The 15195-nt window shown below is 41.3% G+C and overlaps 1 long non-coding RNA gene across 1 annotated transcript in view; it reads right to left on the bottom strand.

Moving 5' to 3' along the window:
* Positions 1 to 1929: 1929 nt before the first annotated feature.
* The window catches only part of LOC142503048 (uncharacterized), a 129433-nt gene continuing 116167 nt past the window's right edge, over positions 1930 to 15195 (bottom strand). The window contains exon 5 of the long non-coding RNA XR_012803927.1: positions 1930 to 2228. This is a non-coding gene — a long non-coding RNA (uncharacterized LOC142503048). The remainder of the gene's footprint in view (positions 2229 to 15195) is intronic.

Raw genomic sequence — 15195 nt, forward strand, 5'->3', positions numbered from 1 at the left:
AAAACTGGGAGCGAAGCCAGAATTTGACATTTCTTTTACAGAAATACCAGCTGCAGAGCTGTTCCTGTTTTCAACTGTAATATTTGCCTCAGGGCAGGATTCACAATATGTACTCCCCCATCAGTGCAGTATTTACGTGTTGAGTATTGCATGTAAATCCGAGTAATGCTGAACTTCCCATTGTATGGGAATGGAAGTTACTGCGTCATGGGCAGTGTGTTATCCTTATCCTCACCATATAGAGCAGTTGCCTATTAGTGATATTTCATTGGAAAACTTGGGTTAATATATCTAATGGAGTACAGTGCCAGCAGATACTTCACTCCCCATTTCATTGAATCGGCCATAAGGAATCTGCCGGCGCTGAAAAAGTATGTTATGTAATAGCACCGCTTAGTAATATGGGCCATCCATTAAATTCCGATAAGTGCATTTCCGTGTGAGCACAGCCGTTTTCCGCACGGATTTGCATCTCACCCTATTAAAAAAAAGCGCTTCTCTTGTGTCTGAACCACAAATCCGTGCGGTATGCAAAACATTTGTCATACTGGCACATATTGGTAATCCACTGGTATTCAATAAACTCCGGTAAAGCTGCAGACCAAGCAATAGCCTACGTGTGTTTTAAAAAAAACATATATATATAAATTCTGTACTATGAGAAAATACTTGTAGCATTTTTTTTTAAACAACGCTGAATTACTTTTTAAATGTATTATAATGTGACAAAAAATTTGTGTTTCTATAGCAACCACTCACAAAGTCATATCCCCTAGATTAGATTGTTGAATAAATTGTTATTTTTTTTTATAATTAAAGAGTGCTGCACGCTTGGTTCTATTGGTCTGTATCTCCTGGAGCTGGAAGGTGTTCCTGGTCCAACTGCGCGCACCCCACTGGAAGCGAAGTATCTTCATCGGAGTATAGAGATGACATCGGATGCTTTCTAGGTCTTCTCCTGTAGACAAAAAAAATGTTAACTGAGAATGAGATGCAAATAAGGATTTATTATAAGCATATCGTATTCACTAAACTGCTTTAAAGTTAACCAGGGGAAATTGTATAATGTTATTACTTCCTGAAAGAAGCCTTTGCCGCTGTCTTAATAAACAAACTCAGTAGTTCATCATTCTCTCGCTATGTCTAAACAGGTTTTATGCAAAACTAATTTGCTCATAGGAGAATGTTAACCGCACACAATCCTGTGCATAGGTAGGATATTTAAAACCAGAGACAGAACATGAAACACAGACAGAGCTCAGTGCACATCCAGTGAAACTCATACACGGTACAGTGCCTAAATATATATGTATAGATATCTATTAAATAAAGTGGTCTTTTAGTTTAACATTTTGGCCAAATTGTTGTAAGCCCCTGAGCCACTACACGGCAGACCACATCTCAAGGGTCCCTAACACTAATATAAATTCTTAATAACCTGTGCATTACCAGGAAGAATGATTTATAATAAATCTGTCAAAATTAGTTCTAAGCATAGTTCTAAGTCTGACTGAAGCTTTTATTAACCTGTACATTACCAGGAAAAGCACTCTGTATTACATTTGTCACAATTAAACTGCAAGCAAGCAAGTTCCCCTGGTAGTGGGAGATGCTATGGAGTGAGCTTTTAACCATTTAAATGGTTGTGACAATATTCCTGTATGCTCATTTGCATGTCTTAGACAGGTCTGCAGCCCCGCCTTTCACCATTATCACCCAGCACACAGCACTTCCACTGCAGCAAGGGATTCTGGGAAATTACATGCAAATGGAAACACAGTGTCACCTTTTTAACATTTTTAACATGGTTACCTATAGGCTTAAGCTTGCTGCATGGTCACAGCTTTAAGCACAGCCAGGGTTAAGATGCATAGCCAGAAAACCCACCCACAGACAGCCGTTTTGACCTAATGGGTCTCATCAGTGTGGGGTTGGTTAACATATATAAATTCTCCTCTCCTCTGGTCTCCACTCTCCACTCCTCTGGTCTCCTCTCTCCTCTCCTCTGGTCTCTCCTTTTTTCTCTTCCCACATGGAGAGACACCTGTGCACAAAAAGGCGCACACCTGAGATACCTGTGATATAGTCATTGAAATATTTAGTCCTGGGGAGAGCCTGAGTGATCTCAGGACGGACTGGCTGGAACTCAGGGTCAGTCCATCCTGCAAGGAGGCGCAGCAGAGCGTTTCAAAGCAGCGAGGACTACAGCGACTCAAGTGTAGCAGTCCCTGGAAGAGAAAGAGAGAGTTGAGACAATTGTTTGGATGTCTGGACGAGCAGCAACCAACCGGGCTCCAAGGGTTGTGAGTAATGCATGAGGAGATCCTAATAACAGACAAGGGTACTGAAGGCTCTGCAAAGAACAGGTCAGCCACAATTACACCCACAGTTTATAAGAGCTCCAACATTGTGACGCCACCAACACACAGGCCTGAATACCCAGGATTGGGTGTCCACAGACTCTGACATACACTCGCGCAGCGTATATGGGGATTGTTATATTTATATGTTATCATATGAATGTGATGATCCCCCTGTTAAGGGTCACAAGGTACCTGATGTTTATCCATAAACCATAATGTTTATCCATAATTTCTATATATAAGAAAAAGAGGTTTTATTGCATTATGTCAATGTAGTTGTTTCCCGTTGTCTGACCTAAAGCACGTGTGGCATACCAGCCTGAAATTAAGGACTCAGGCCCCTATCTCAGCAACAGATGTCAGTCAGGGGTTAAGAGAAAGAGGGGTTACATAACTATTTGACTAACAGACCTGTGAAAAAGTAGCAGGTTCCTTATAACTGAGGCAGGTGAAAGTTGGAGAAACGTTTGATCTGCATCTTTCTAGGTAAACTTCTCAGGAGCTTGATACATTAATCCTTCCATCTCACCCATTAGGAGATAGGAGTTGTTGAGTAAAATTCCTTATTTAGGCATGTAAATTGTAATCTTTTTTTTTTTAAATGAATTTATGATGGATGGTCTACAACTTGTGCTGGAATGTATCTGCTTCCCTCTTAGACAGAAAATATAATTAGGAAATGATGGGCTATCAAATTTTTCTTACATAAGTTCAACTTAGATTTGAAATCTTTCCACACTTCACATAAATAGAAATGATATACAGTAGTTACAAGACACAAAGAAAGACAGCTTGATAATGCTATATTACAGGCAGAATTGAGGACTGGGATGAAAATCTAACTGAATGCAAGGCTGGTATTTTTCCAGCATTCTATAATTCCCCAAATTTCCCAACATATCCCCTGAAAAGAGAAATCATACACAAAATGCAAAATCTTATGGATTTAAGAACAAAAAACAAACAACATTCGAAGCAGCAATCCCGCGTAATTTGGACATGAATTTTTTTTCCTACAGAATTTGAACTGTGCTAGTTTGAGCTCCAGGTTCCTCTGATCCGTAGTTTTAGATGCCTGTTTACTTCCTGGACTTTTAAAGATAGTACCCACAGTCGTCCAATAGCAATATGCAACTCTATCTGCCGTGCCTTCCTATTAGCTTGTGGTATCCATTGTATTTGATGGCCATTTTTTATTTCCAAATGGTAGATTTAATAACAGCAAACTGTAAGTATCCCGGGAACAGGGAGGTGTCAGGGTCCGTCGTTACGGCCGTACCCCTTCTGCACCAACACATCCTGGACTCCTTGCCTCCACCAAGATGGCCACCATCTGAGGTCATTTTGCCCTCACCCAAGATGGCCAAAGTGGCTTCTTTCTGCCCTCAACTTGGATAGAGGTTGTAATTGACTACACCTGTTCCTGGCCTTTTTAAGGAAGCCATTTCCATTCAGCCAGTGCCCGAGCAAGGTATGTTATTCCTTGTGCTCTTGGACCATGTCCGATATCCTGATAGACTTTGCCCTTGCTGAACCTCTGCCTGTATTTGAACTCAGTTCGCCTTTCTCCTGTCCCATATTTGTCCCGAGACAAGTGTCGCACATGTGCAGTTGTGAGCGCCGACTACGTATGCGTGAATGGCGAGCGGTGACTGCGCATGCACGAATGGCAAGCACTAACTGCGCATGCGCAATGAGTTCTTGCCGGCAGCACATGCGAGATTGGAGGTTACCGGCCGCTTATGCGCAGGCGTGATCGGCACTTGCCAACCATGTATGCGCGATCGGCACTTGACGACCACGTGTGCGCATGCACAGCCAACAAGCGCTCAATGCACATGCACACAAGCAGCGGGGCAAACGGAGAAAAACTGCGACTGTCTCGGCCAAACCGGGGCATCTGGTCACTCTATCCTGCCCTGACCTTGGAACTGTGACCCCCATTACGCTGCCTCACCCTACCCTGATCCTGGAACCATGACCCTGACTACGTTGCTACACCATGCCCCAACCTCGGCTTGTGACCCGGATATTCTCCTCGATCAGGCCTGCGGTCAGTTCCCATATCCTGCCACCGCCCCATGCGGGGCGTCCTCCTGGTTAGAGACGGGCAGCATCACAGGAGGTTCACAAGAGCGAAAGTGGCTCAGTTTGGTTAAATTCTTCAGGGATTCATTTTTTTATTACAGTCTATTTTTAACAATTATATTGCACTTCAGGGGACAAAAAGTGTAAATGGAGAAATAAAACCAAAGCAGGATCTTGGAACATCTATAATAAATATTTTTAGGTCATTTTTTATGATACCACTTATAGTAAGTGAAAATATTTAATTAGTACCAAGTGAAAAAAATGACCCTTAAGTCTTTACAGTAATCATTCACTGGCTGAAATTCTCAATTTGTCTCCAATGACAGAACATTTTCTCCTTGCATTAATGACCACATTCTATTAGTAATGCAATGCCCTTCTTGTATAGGACACAGCTTTGACTCTTTCTATTTTTATATATTACATTATTATTTTTTTCAGGAATACAAAGCTCTTTAAATATAGTTGTGCAGGTAACATTATATATTATATATATTATATATATATATATATATATATATATATATATATATACACATGAAGGTCAGTCAGCACACTGCAGTAGAAAAGGTTATAATAGCAGATGCTAGTCCCATAGAAAATAAGTATGATACGAACCAATCCAAAGACCAGTAAAGAGACAGCACACCGCACGGGGTTAATCCAAAAATCTATATTCACAACATGAAATACACGTAAGCCAACGTTTTGGTCCCACAGAGAGACCCTGAGGAAGGTCTCTCTGTGGGACCGAAACGTTGGCTTACGTGTATTTCATGTTGTGAATATAGATTTTTGGATTAACCCCGTGCGGTGTGCTGTCTCTTTACTGGTCTTTGGATTGGTTCGTATCATATATATATATATATATATATATATATATGCAAATATAACTGTATGCTCATCTGCATGTCTTAGGCAGGTCTGCAACCCCGGCTTTCCCCATTATATATATATAAATCTCTATATATATCTATATATATATCTCTATATATCGATGTAGAGATATCTGTACTGTGTTAGCTGAGCGGGCACAATGCAAATACCACACAGGAATCTGGAGTACAAAATCAGAGGAAGGTTCACCTGTTCATCCAGCAATGTCGTGTACCTCATCATGTGCATGAAATGCCCAGGGGGCTGCTACTACATAGGTGAGACAGGGCAGGGGCTAAACAAGAGAATGAACCTGCATCGCCAAAGCATCATGCGCGGAACAAGAGACAGTCCTGTTGGCGAACATTTCTCTGACTCTGGCCATAAGATGAACGGTCTGAAGGTGGCCATACTCAAAGCTAATCTTAGAACACTGAAAGAGACGATTGCATGAATATAAATTTATGCAACTGTTCGGGACACTTAGCGGTGACCTAAACCGAGACCGCAGCTTCATGAGTCACTACCCTGACACAAGAGAACTCTCTGCCCATGAGCACTAAAGGCCATGTCTATACATACTGCGCTATATGAATTCACACACAGTTGTCTCTTACACATATATATATACAATGTAATTCTATCCTTATATACCAATAGGGACCACATAGTATCTACACACATTAATAGTAATGCAACACCCTCTTACATTTCTACACCTACCCACACCATTGGTATACACGCCCACACACACCTTTTGTAAAGCGTGGTACACACTGTTGGCGCTTTATACATTTATATATACACACATACATACACATATACACACGTACACACACACTTACATCACTAACATTCAGGGACCATTTAACACCTTAAGTCATAAATTGCATACTGCACAGGGGCAGATAAATTCCAAGATGCACTGTTTTTAAGTAAAAACCTTTCTTGCTTTATCCATTGTAACACCGCCGGAAGAAGAGATCCGTGTATCTTGAATGCTCGCACAAATAAAAGCATTTCGTTAGCCACAGAACGGTATCGTTTATTCGTTTTTGATTATATCTATATAGATATCTATATATATCTATATATATATTTCTATATATTTATTAGTCTCAAGACTTGTCTCAGCTTGCGGAATGTGGAGTTGCACTACGTCTGACCATCCTGGACGTCTGGCCGGCCCGGCAAGGAGTGAGCCGTGACTTGTTCACCATAAATTAATTAATTGTAAGTGTCTACTTGCTTTTTTATTATTGTCAAATACAATTTTATACTTATCTCCGGCACGCTCTGTGTTCCTTTTTGTGTCCTCGGAGATTGCAGTCTGGTAAATACCTTGAGGAGTGTGGAGGGCTCCCACATAGCAGCAGTAGGGAGTTTAAGGGGCCTATGCACTTAGCCATACATTTTAATTCGCCATTTTTGACAGCGTTGCTATCACGGTATGCAGAAAGCCCCGAATACCAGTGATAGCAACATTTGAACAAATGGCGAGTAACCGGCGCCGTGATGGTTGACCCTCTGAAAAGGGCTCACCCGGCGAGTTGATTCTGCTGCAGGGAGAGAGAGCCGCCTTTCTCAGCGCAAATCTCGCCGGGAATAAATTATTTTTAATTAAAATGTTATTACTAGTGTACGTGAGCAGGGGTCTCTGGAGCAGAACCGCGTTGATTTCAGGTCCGGCGACCCCCTGCTTCCTGAGATACAGGCCCCGTTATGGGGTGCCGGTATCTCCTATGCATGTAAATATCCCGGTCCCGGTTTTTTATGTATAAGAAAAAGTGAGAAGCGCACGCCTTGGCACGTCAAAGTGACAATAGATGGGAATCTTTTGAAGGAAATCAATACACAAACGTGTATCGGAGCCAGAGCATCACTCCTGAGGTGGAGAGTAGGTTGAGATAAAGAAGCCCCCAATTAGCATGCACTCGCTAATCTAGATGGTGAACTAATATGTGTGTGGCTGGAAGCCAATGAAGGGTTAACCGGTGCAAGATTGCATTGGTACAAAGGTAGCGAGATAAAAGAACGTCCCAAACACAAATGGTGATTACCAGTGTAATAATGTGTATAAGATCAGGTTTCATATGATCCTATAGACTAAAATAAAATGCAAAGGACACATACATAAATACAGAGGAACATAGATAACAGTGCAAGGGCTTGTTCAAAGCTAAACTGACAGTATGATGGTACAGTAGCTATACTCGCTAATGAGCCCCTCCTACTGGTAACTGATGTCATGAAGTCAGGCACTCTGTGTATAGTGTCTCAGCAAACTGTGGATGGATCCCCTTAGATATACAATGGAGCTCTGTCGCAAAGGCCGGTGGAACAGCTGGTGAATGGGTATAGCACAAATTCGTGGGAGATTAACAGGATTGGCATACTATATACTTCGATGCAAGTAAGTTACTAAAGCTTGAGGCATAGAACATCTGTGACGTCATTGTCACAGTTAAAGGGGTTAGTAACCCTAAGCCCTGACAATACGGATAAAAATTGATCGGACAGATAGGAGCAGAAGGGAGATTGTATTGTATGTCTTTATTTATATAGCGCCATTAGTGTACATAGCGCTTCACAGTAGTAATACATGTGGTAATCAAATAAATAACAGATAATATAAATAACAGATCATGGGAATAAGTGCTTTAGACATAAAAGTAACATTTCGGAAGAGGAGTCCCTGCCCCGAGGAGCTTACAGTCTAATTGGTAGGTAGAACGTACAGAGACAGGAGGAGGGAGTTCTGGTAAGTGCGTCTGCAGGGGGCCAAGCTTTATGTATCGTGTTTAGAATATCCACAGTGCTATTCAAATGCTTCTTTAAGCAAATGTGTCTTAAGGTGGGTCTTAAAGGTGGATAGAGAGGGTGATAGATAGCCCTATACACGTGCCCTAATACCTGCAGATCGCATCAAACGAATGGGGCTCACTGAAACCCCATGAGACTCGGAACTCTGTAGGTGCGAGTCCCTGGTTCCAAGAGGTCTAGTATTGTGCGGTGCGAGCGGCCGCTGCAAGAGTTGTCCCTGTAAGGACCTTGTGCGCTAATGGAGTGACATCAATGGATGTACCCGACGTACGTTTTGCGTAGACGTAGATGGCTTTCTCAAGGGTTTGAAATCAATAGGAGCATGAAGATGGGATGGAACGCATTTGGAATAAACTAGACAGTCTTTCAAGAGAACCTTCCACTGTACCTCAAGAGGAATGTTTTTGACCAGTGTATTCTGCATGTGCTCACATACAATATGGAAATTAAACTTGGACCTTAAATGTGAAGGGCAATTCAGAAGCTTCGGACAACTCAAAGAAGTAGGGAGAGGTGTATGCTGGGTATTACCAGAAAAGACAGGGGAAAAAATGCATGAGTTCGAAACCAAATAAAGTTCTGTGACATCATCACACGTATGAAGAAGTTAAAATGGCAGTAGACCAGACATATCGCAAGAAGATATGACCATCGTTTGACAAAGATGGTACTCAACTGGATTTCAATGGGAATTAAAAGACCAGACGATAACCAAAAGTAAAATGGGAGGATAAAATCAGAAAATGTGTTAGCGCAACGTGGAGAAGAGAGGCTGCAATCACAGTACCTGGGAGATCATTGGAAAGGCCTTCATCCAGCAATGGAACGACAAAGGCTGAAGATGATGATATAATAAATGGCGCATATCTATCTATATATTTCTATCTATCTCATCATCTTCAGCCCTTGCCGATCAGCTCCACTATATATATACTTGCGCTTCTTTTTCTCTTTCTTCTATAAATATATATATATAAAAAACAACACGCACCTTCTTTTTTTTATTGTTTGTTGTGCTGTGCATAATCGAAGATTATTCATGATTTTTTTACAGATTTTTACAATACGTCATTGCCCCGCCTATTTTACAATGTAAATAAAGGGTACAGGGACATGTGACAAATGCTAATAATGGAATACTAACCACTTTTAACAACTTCAAATGCTCTGCTTTTACCAGCAGGCCCCTGGTTCGTTCATAACTTTCTACAGGATGCAATAATAGTCCACTTCTGGACTAGTATCTTACTGCTAACTTCAATCGTCATTAAATGTGTCTTTTATGCCTGATTTCTATATTGTAAAGGACCTCTTGGAATATGATGAATGTGTTTAATGAAAGAACAACAATACATAAGGTTCAACATTTACAGTTTATATGGTTTTTAGATACATCATACAAAAACATTATGAGGGTTAGGTACAGCAAAAAGGTGATCCTGACCCCAAATTGTTTTTGGAGAGTAGAAATCGTTTATTATGAGCACAGCATCAATATGAGTAAAATTGCCAATTTTGTTCATGTGTGAAAGAAAAACCATCGAGAGTACTCTTCCCTTGGTTTAGACAAAGGGAATTATTTTGGAAAAAGCAGTCGTACGTCACTCTTTCCACATTCTGGCACACTCCTCCCCACCCTGTCTTCTTGCCTTCTATAATACTTCTGTAACTTTTCTCTTTTCCCCAAACATAATGGTTCTCCTTTTTCCTGTGTGGGATGAGTATGTTGGTCCTATGTTAGCACTTGTTTCAGCTCAGGCAAGGTCGTTTGCACAGATGACAGCCCGATAGAATGTGTGCAGCTGGTTTGGGTAATTGTTCCACCTTTGGCCCAAATCCAAACAGGACCATATCTTCTTCTGAATCCTTTTCCCGGGCGGGGTAACGAACACAACTTTCACTTGTCTAACTATACTAAATATGATTAGCTAATAATTGGTTTATACATTATGCTACGTTGTGCTTGCATTTGATTGTATTAGATTGTAAGCTCTTCGGAGCAGGGACTCCTTTTCCTAAATGTTACTTTTATGTCTAAAGCACTTCTTCCCTTTATGTGTTATTTGTATTATTTGTGTGTATATGATTGTCACGTGTATTACTGCTGTGAAGCGCTATGTACATTAATGGCGATATAAATATATATACAGTGGTTGACAAATCACCAAAAAATCTACTTGCCACACAAAAAAATCTACTCGCCACCTAGTACCAAACGTGTGCTGCTTGGGCCAATATTTACTCGCCCGGGGGTTAAATCCACTCGCCCAGGGCATGCAAATGTATAGGTTTGTCGAACACTGTATAATATATATATATAAAGCAGAAAATAGCCGTGTTAGTCCAGTTGCGATAGTGCAGAATAAATTAGTTCTTCAGTATTCGGTGATACCTTTTTTATTGGACTAACAATTTATGTCATAGGACAAGCTTTCGAGAGTTATCCTCTCTTCTTCAGGTCAGCAATACTGATATGCAAAGGAATCTATGGCTAAAACAGTGTGGAGAGAGGGGAAAAAAACAACAGATATTTACTGTAGATAAGGTAGGGTGTTAAGTGTTTGAAGCCAGGGGACAGTGTCAAAGAAAGGTGGGGAGGGGGTGGGATACTGCGGGGGGGGGGGGGGGGGGGGGGGGGGGGGGAGAAAGTGTGGATAAGAATAGAGGCAAGAAGGATAATTACAAGCAATTTTGATAGGGTGTGAGAAAACCCATGTCCGCATTAAGTCCTTTGGTTTTGGTGTCATTGAACTCAGAATAATAAGACTCTTTGTTCATATCCTGTGGAGGGTTTTTGTCACTTTTTTTACTCACCATAACTTAACTCAGTATTATGGTATATATATATATATATATATATATATATATATAAAGACATACATACATACATACTGCACTCTGCGAAGCTTGCGATACATGTTTCTTATAAAAAAAAAACAGGTTTCAGTAAGAATAAAATGATAACCATGATGGTCAAAACAATGACAGGGTGACGCATGCCACTCGTCACATGATTCATTGTTGAGCTCTATCTGAAAATTGCCTCCCACTAGGATACTTTTGCATCCTCCTTCATTAATGACCTGGGTGATTTTCTGTAATCATGCTCAACAACTAGGGCTGTCTTGTTACATTGGTATTGTAATTCCTGAAAGATATGTTCCTCGTTTCTTTACCCAGTCCCAAAATGTTATTCCCATCCCCAATCTAACATCTGATCTCTGTAAATTTGCTACCTCTGAATAGTTAAACTGAGCAGTGATATTTTGAATAATAAGAATAGATAAATGAAATTATTTTGCCTGAATAATAAGCAGTTAGTGCACAGAGACTTCACTCAGGAGGATGGTTCCATTACCTTTCGTGTGTGTAACTTACATTTTGTTTTTCCCAAAGATCAAACCACACTCTATCCTGTCCAAGGTAATAAACAGGGTGAGTAGCATGTCCCTTAGCTTCCATGATACAACTTGTATGTTTCCCCAGCATTGTTCAACAACTATTTTGTATTGTGATGGTCCATATAATATAGTGTGCATATATTTGTCTGAAGTGCAGAGTGATTAGTCCACCAATCACCATTTCCCAGTATCCGAATCGTGCTCAACATACAGTATGTAAGGATCAGTCTGGGATGGAGAGTAAATCCTTTCATAGCCACCCCGGTGACTACATTTTCATACATGGTCTTTACTTACCTTTCCCATTGTACAAGGAAGTGTACTTCACAGATTGTCATGTCACACAGTCCCGATAACTCTGTGCTCTAGGACACATGCTCCACGACAAATTGTGAAATAGAAGTTAGCTGACAAAAGCCATTCCAGGTGCCATTTACTTACCCATAACTCTTGCTGGCTAATTTTTACATTGGTTGACAGATCCCTCTGTGCTTGTGGGTATACACAGTAAGTGCCCATGAAACATCACCCAGTTTATAGACACTACACCCTAGCACTTTAGCCTTTTTATTAATTTGTAGGATTTCACTCCTACATTACTGACACCTTAATTTGTTGTTGCTGAAGGTTACTCATGTTCTTGGCCAGGTTTTTAGTGTCCTCAAAACATTTTAGTGTGTGTTACTAACTTACTCAGCTTGTTCCTCTATACCTCACTGTCCATGGTGTTAAGAACTCCCAGCCCAGTAGCTATCCCTCCTGTGATATCACCTACATTACTATGCTTCTATCTATGTGTCAGGTGAGTCTGTGGAAACCAATTAGTGACAGATCTATCCAATATGTTAACACTTTGGCTGCAATTAGAGTATAATTAAGAAATATTCCATTGTTGGCAATGTATTATCCACATAATCCATTTATATTCTTCATTGACTCCTATCTTTTGCAGTTTAACCTGAATTGGTTCTCTGTCCTCAAATGGATGTTTGCTCAACACAGATACAGAAAGCTAGGTCTGAGTCTGCTGTCTAACCGTATCAGATTAATTGATTGGAACTATTATCTGCATTAGCATCTTGTTCCCAGCTTCCTCATATGGTCCAATTACTTGTCCATAGGGGAATTCCATATCTGGCTCTTTTTTAAATGTGTTAATTCTCCAATTGCCTGTCCAGTTGGTGACATCAGTGATATCGGGAAATACCGAAATTTGGGAAATATTTAATATTCTCCCTGCAACTTTACATTCTGGAAATAACTTTCCATAAGGGATTACTTCTATAGATGGGTTTAGGGGCAGTTATACCCTTATATTTGTATTTGACATGCTAGTAATGTCAAAGGTCATTTTAATAATGTTTTTCAGCACTGTTTCATCAGTCATCTGTAAAACAAAATCATGTGAACCGGAACAATTCATTGCCAAAAGAAACTGCACAATAAATGTAGTACCCGTGATTGTGTCCTTGATGTCATTACCAGTTTGGCCGTGATTGTGTCTTTGATGTCATTACCAGTATGGCCGTGATTGTGTCCTTGATGTCATTACCAGTATGGCCGTGACTGTGTCCTTGATGTCATTACCAGTATGGCCGTGATTGTGTCCTTGATGTCATTACCAGTATGGCCGTGATTGTGTCCTTGATGTCATTACCAGTATGGCTGTGATTGTGTCCTAGATGTCATTACCAGTATGGCCGTGATTGTGTCCTAGATGTCATTACCAGTATGGCCGTGATTGTGTCCTTGATGTCATTACCAGTATGGTCGTGATTGTCTCCTTGATGTCATTACCAGTATGGCCGTGATTGTGTCCTTGATGTCATTACCAGTATGGCCGTAATTGTGTCCTAGATGTCATTACCAGTTTGGCCGTGATTGTGTCCTTGATGTCATTACCAGTATGGTCGTGATTGTGTCCTTGATGTCATTACCAGTATGGCCGTGATTGTGTCCTTGATGTCATTACCAGTATTGCCGTGATTGTGTCCTTGATGTCATTACCAGTATGGCCGTGATTGTGTCCTTGATGTCATTACCAGTATGGCCGTGATTGTGTCCTTGATGTCATTACCAGTATGGCCGTGATTGTGTCCTTGATGTCATTACCAGTATGGCCGTGATTGTGTCCTAGATGTCATTACCAGTATGGCCGTGATTGTGTCCTTGATGTCATTACCAGTATGGCCGTGATTGTGTCCTTGATGTCATTACCAGTATGGTCGTGATTGTGTCCTTGATGTCATTACCAGTATGGCCGTGATTGTGTCCTTGATGTCATTACCAGCATGGCCGTGATTGTGTCCTTGATGTCATTACCAGTATGGTCGTGATTGTGTCCTTGATGTCATTACCAGTATGGCCGTGATTGCCGTTAAAGAGGTGGCTGCCATTTGCACTAGTCCCATAAGTGTCCGTGGGACAGCCTTCTTCCTCCATAAGAGCATTGGTGCGCCCAATACCAAGCATGCCTCTAATTGTTAAAATAGCAAACACTGGCATGTATGAATCCAGGTCCCACGGATTACGTGATTTTTGTTTAAGCTTCATAGTAGTGAAACCTCTACAAGTTCAGATGCAGTATCAATTCCTAGCAGTGCTAGGCAGATACATCTTACATTTATCTACACGCAGTGTCAGATTTCCCATTAGGCCCGGGCCTAAGGCGGCAGAATTTGGAGGTGGAATGGCAGATTGCCGCCCCGTACATTCGCGTTTCGGATTTGCCGCTTGTGCGCGCGCGAGTGGCGCTGGCCACTTCTGCGCAATCGGCAAATGCGTGACACCACGTTGCCATGGGAACAGGAGGGCAGCATCAGGTAAGTGCCTAACGGGCCAAATCCCCTACTGTCTACATGTACCCATCTCCCAGTCTTTAACCCTTTATCCATCAGAGGAGGTTGCAGATATACAGGGCCTTGGCCATGCCCTGTAGAGCTAACAATCTAATTTTAGTGCCTGAGGCACAGGGAGGTAAACTAACTTGCCCAAAGTCACAAGGGGCTGACCCTGGGAACCAAAGTAGGTTCACCCACTTTAAAGCAACTGACATTACCACTGAACTACTAGCAAGCACTTTGCTCCAGTTTTGCCCTATGTGTGTCAGCTTACGATTTTGGGAGTATCTAAAGGAAGAGTTAACGAGGGGATACGTGATGCACGGGTTATAATGAGATCTGTCACGTGCTCCTCTGTGTGTCACTTGTTTTACCTTCAATCTGCATGAACAAATCGGCCAAATTGAAGGCAACACAATGTTTTGGCTCCTAACAGTCTGTGAGCGCAGGCGCTAAATCTCTCCACTACACGCCTGATCATCTCCCACGTTTTCCAGGCACCCGTGGCAGGGTTACCACACTCACACGAGTTGCTTTTTCTCCCTCCATAATTTTAACAATCTGCACCAAACGTAAGAAACTATTTGTTACATTTAATGGAACTGTCCTCCAAAAAATAGGACAAGACATCAAAGCCCAGTCTCTTTGCTCCAAAACTGCCTTAGTACAGAGCCTCTGTGTGTTATTATTATTATTATTATTATTATTATTATTATTATTATTATTAACAATGATGTTTTTATTTTGTTCACATTTATGGGGTACAACAAGTAAGAAGGGGATGGGATGGGGGTGGTGAGG

Source organism: Ascaphus truei, chromosome 9 (assembly GCF_040206685.1).
Source record: "Ascaphus truei isolate aAscTru1 chromosome 9, aAscTru1.hap1, whole genome shotgun sequence".
NCBI lineage: Eukaryota > Metazoa > Chordata > Amphibia > Anura > Ascaphidae > Ascaphus > Ascaphus truei.